Raw genomic sequence first — 4,993 nt, 5'->3', positions numbered from 1 at the left:
GGTGAGGCCCAGGCATCCTCTTGGTCAGTCTGGTGAGGCCCCGGCATCCTCTTGGTCAGTCTGGTGAGGCCCTGGCATTGCCTTTGTCAGTCTGGTGAGGCCCCGGCATCCTCTTGGTCAGTCTGGTGAGGCCCCGGCATCCTCTTGGTCAGTCTGGTGAGGCCCTGGCATTGCCTTTGTCAGTCTGGTGAGGCCCAGGCACCCTCTTGGTCAGTCTGGTGAGGCCCCGGCATCCTCTTGGTCAGTCTGGTGAGGCCCCGGCATCCTCTTGGTCAGTCTGGTGAGGCCCCGGCATCCTCTTGGTCAGTCTGGTGAGGCCCCGGCATCCTCTTGGTCAGTCTGGTGAGGCCCAGGCATCCTCTTGGTCAGTCTGGTGAGGCCCTGGCATTGCCTTTGTCAGTCTGGTGAGGCCCAGGCATTGCCTTGGTCAGTCTGGTGAGGCCCAGGCATTGCCTTGGTCAGTCTGGTGAGGCCCAGGCATCCTCTTGGTCAGTCTGGTGAGGCCCAGGCATCCTCTTGGTCAGTCTGGTGAGGCCCAGGCATCCTCTTGGTCAGTCTGGTGAGGCCCAGGCATCCTCTTGGTCAGTCTGGTGAGGCCCCGGCATCCTCTTGGTCAGTCTGGTGAGGCCCCGGCATCCTCTTGGTCAGTCTGGTGAGGCCCTGGCATTGCCTTTGTCAGTCTGGTGAGGCCCAGGCATCCTCTTGGTCAGTCTGGTGAGGCCCCGGCATCCTCTTGGTCAGTCTGGTGAGGCCCTGGCATTGCCTTTGTCAGTCTGGTGAGGCCCAGGCACCCTCTTGGTCAGTCTGGTGAGGCCCCGGCATCCTCTTGGTCAGTCTGGTGAGGCCCCGGCATCCTCTTGGTCAGTCTGGTGAGGCCCCGGCATCCTCTTGGTCAGTCTGGTGAGGCCCTGGCATTGCCTTTGTCAGTCTGGTGAGGCCCAGGCATCCTCTTGGTCAGTCTGGTGAGGCCCCGGCATCCTCTTGGTCAGTCTGGTGAGGCCCTGGCATTGCCTTTGTCAGTCTGGTGAGGCCCAGGCACCCTCTTGGTCAGTCTGGTGAGGCCCCGGCATCCTCTTGGTCAGTCTGGTGAGGCCCCGGCATCCTCTTGGTCAGTCTGGTGAGGCCCCGGCATCCTCTTGGTCAGTCTGGTGAGGCCCTGGCATTGCCTTGGTCAGTCTGGTGAGGCCCTGGCATTGCCTTGGTCTGTTGGGTGAGGCCCTGGCATTGCCTTGGTCAGTCTGGTGAGGCCCTGGCATTGCCTTGGTCAGTCTGGTGAGGCCCTGGCATTGCCTTGGTCTGTTGGGTGAGGCCCTGGCATTGCCTTGGTCAGTCTGGTGAGGCCCTGGCATTGCCTTGGTCTGTTGGGTGAGGCCCTGGCATTGCCTTGGTCAGTCTGGTGAGGCCCTGGCATTGCCTTTGTCAGTCTGGTGAGGCCCAGGCGCCCTCTTAGTCAGTCTGGTGAGGTCCCGGCATCCTCAGGGTCAGTCTGGTGAGGCCCTGGCATTGCCTTGGTCAGTCTGGTGAGGCCCTGGCATTGCCTTGGTCTGTTAGGTGAGGCCCTGGCATTGCCTTGGTCAGTCTGGTGAGGCCCTGGCATTGCCTTGGTCAGTCTGGTGAGGCCCTGGCATTGCCTTGGTCAGTCTGGTGAGGCCCTGGCATTGCCTTGGTCTGTTGGGTGAGGCCCTGGCATTGCCTTGGTCAGTCTGGTGAGGCCCTGGCATTGCCTTGGTCTGTTGGGTGAGGCTCCAGTAGAAAAAGTTTGAGAAACGCTGCTGCAGAGATCACTTCCCATCATCATCACAGGCAGGATTACACTGACAGGTACCTCCTATATATACAGATAGCACAGGAGCTGCCAGTCACTATAGACTGACCCCAGGTATGGTGGGGGGGGGGGGGGGTATATATTGGAAGGTACATGGGGGGGTATATTGACAGGTACGGTGGGGGTCTTCCATCGCTTTAATGAGTTGTATATACTGTTGTTTTGTCCTGGGGTATACGGGGTGTCACCCATACACTGGTGACCATGGCTGCCGGCTGATACAAGATAAGAGGATTTCTGTAAGACACCGGTGACCGGCAGATGCTCCTGTAGGAGAAAGCTGCTTAGAGCCCATCTGTGCAGGGGTGACTGCTGGTAGGGGGTCCGCAGGCTGCTATCAGGGGCCCCTCACCTGGGCTGTATAGTCCTCATCCTCTATGTGTAGTGTCAGTGCTGTATAGCCATCATCCTGTATGTGTAGTCTCTGCTGAATAGTCCTCATCCTCTATGTGTGGTGTCAGTGCTGTATAGCCATCATCCTGTATGTGTAGTCCTTATCCTGTATGTGTAGTGTCTCTACTGTATAGCCATCATCCTCTATGTGTAGTCCTCATCCTGTATGTGTAGTGTCTCTACTGTATAGCCATCATCCTGTATGTGTAGTCCTTATCCTGTATGTGTAGTGTCTCTACTGTATAGCCATCATCCTGTATGTGTAGTCCTCATCCTGTATGTGTAGTGTCTCTACTGTATAGCCATCATCCTGTATGTGTAGTCCTTATCCTGTATGTGTAGTGTCTCTACTGTATAGCCATCATCCTCTATGTGTAGTGTCAGTGCTGTATAGTTCTCATCCTGTATGTGTAGTCCTCATCCTGTATGTGTAGTGTCTCTACTGTATAGCCATCATCCTGTATGTGTAGTGTCTCTACTGTATAGCCATCATCCTGTATGTGTAGTCTCTGCTGTATAGTCCTCATCCTCTATGTGTAGTGTCAGTGCTGTATAGCCATCATCCTCTATGTGTAGTGTCAGTGCTGTATAGTTCTCATCCTGTATGTGTAGTCTCTGCTGTATAGTCCTCATCCTCTATGTGTAGTGTCAGTGCTGTATAGCCATCATCCTCTATGTGTAGTGTCAGTGCTGTATAGCCATCATCCTCTATGTGTAGTGTCAGTGCTGTATAGTCCTCATCCTCTATGTATAGTCCTTATCCTGTATGTGTAGTGTCTCTACTGTATAGCCATCATCCTGTATGTGTAGTGTCTCTACTGTATAGCCATAAGCCTGTATGTATAGTATCAGTGCTGTATAGTCCTCAACCTCTATGTATGGTCCTCATCCTGTATGTGTAGTCAGTACTGTATAGTCCTCATCCTGTATGTGTATTATCAGTGCTGTATAGTCCTCATCCTCTATGTGTAGTGTCAGTGCTGTATAGTCCTCATCCTCTATGTATAGTCCTTATCCTGTATGTGTAGTGTCTCTACTGTATAGCCATCATCCTGTATGTGTAGTCCTCATCCTGTATGTGTAGTGTCTCTACTGTATAGCCATAAGCCTGTATGTATAGTATCAGTGCTGTATAGTCCTCAACCTCTATGTATGGTCCTCATCCTGTATGTGTAGTCAGTACTGTATAGTCCTCATCCTGTATGTGTATTATCAGTGCTGTATAGTCCTCATCCTGTATGTGTAGTGTCAGTGCTGTATAGTCCTCATCCTCTATGTATAGTCCTTATCCTGTATGTGTAGTGTCTCTACTGTATAGCCATAAGCCTGTATGTATAGTATCAGTGCTGTATAGTCCTCAACCTCTATGTATGGTCCTCATCCTGTATGTGTAGTATCAGTGCTCTATAGTCCTCATCCTGTATGTGTAGTATCAGTGCTGTATAGTCCTTATCCTGTATGTGTAGTGTCGGTGCTGTATAGTCATGATCCTCTGTGTAGTGTCAGTGCTGTATAGTCATCATCTATGTATAGTCCTCATCCTGTATGTGTAGTGTCTCTACTGTATAGTCCTCATCCTGTATGTGTATTATCAGTGCTGTATAGTCCTCATCCTGTATGTATAGTCCTCATCCTGTATGTGTAGTGTCAGTGCTGTATAGTCCTCATCCTCTATGTATAGTCCTTATCCTGTATGTGTAGTGTCTCTACTGTATAGCCATAAGCCTGTATGTATAGTATCAGTGCTGTATAGTCCTCAACCTCTATGTATGGTCCTCATCCTGTATGTGTAGTCAGTACTGTATAGTCCTCATCCTGTATGTGTATTATCAGTGCTGTATAGTCCTCATCCTGTATGTATAGTCCTCATCCTGTATGTGTAGTGTCGGTGCTGTATAGTCATGATCCTCTGTGTAGTGTCAGTGCTGTATAGTCATCATCTATGTATAGTCCTTATCCTCTATGTGTAGTGTCAGTGCTGTATTGCCATCATCCTCTATGTGTAGTGTCAGTGCTGTATAGTCCTCATCCTCTATGTATAGTCCTCATCCTGTATGTGTAGTCAGTACTGTATAGCCATCATCCTGTATGTGTATTATCAGTGCTGTATAGTCCTCATCCTCTATGTGTAGTGTCAGTGCTGTATTGCCATCATCCTCTATGTGTAGTGTCAGTGCTGTATAGTCCTCATCCTCTATGTATAGTCCTCATCCTGTATGTGTAGTCAGTACTGTATAGCCATCATCCTGTATGTGTAGTCAGTGCTGTATAGCATCTATGTATAGTCCTTATCCTCTGTGTAGTGTCAGTGCTGTATTGCCATCATCCTCTATGTGTAGTGTCAGTGCTGTATAGTCCTCATCCTCTATGTATAGTCCTCATCCTGTATGTGTAGTCAGTACTGTATAGCCATCATCCTGTATGTGTAGTGTCAGTGCTGTATAGTCCTCATCCTGTATGTGTAGTGTCAGTGCTGTGCAGTCATCATCCGATATGTGTAGTCGTCATCATCCTCTGTGTAGTGTCTGTGCTGTATAGTATTCATCCTTTATGTGTAGTGTCTCCACTGTCTATGTTCTTACATACATTCGGCAATGAGCAGGTTACGAGGGTTAATATTCAGTATACAGGTGACAGGATCGGCCACTTCCGTATATTGTGCATAATCCCTCAGGGCGGATCTATGGAGTATGATGCCTACCGTCTCCTCCTCACGTAGCATTGCCCCTATATTCTTCTGCTTGTAAAGCTATAAACCTAGAATGTGAGTAGGCT

The sequence above is a fragment of the Dendropsophus ebraccatus genome, chromosome 1 (genome assembly GCF_027789765.1).
Source record: "Dendropsophus ebraccatus isolate aDenEbr1 chromosome 1, aDenEbr1.pat, whole genome shotgun sequence".
In the NCBI taxonomy this organism is placed as follows: Eukaryota; Metazoa; Chordata; class Amphibia; order Anura; family Hylidae; genus Dendropsophus; species Dendropsophus ebraccatus.
Note: the sequence above shows the minus strand (reverse complement) of the source record.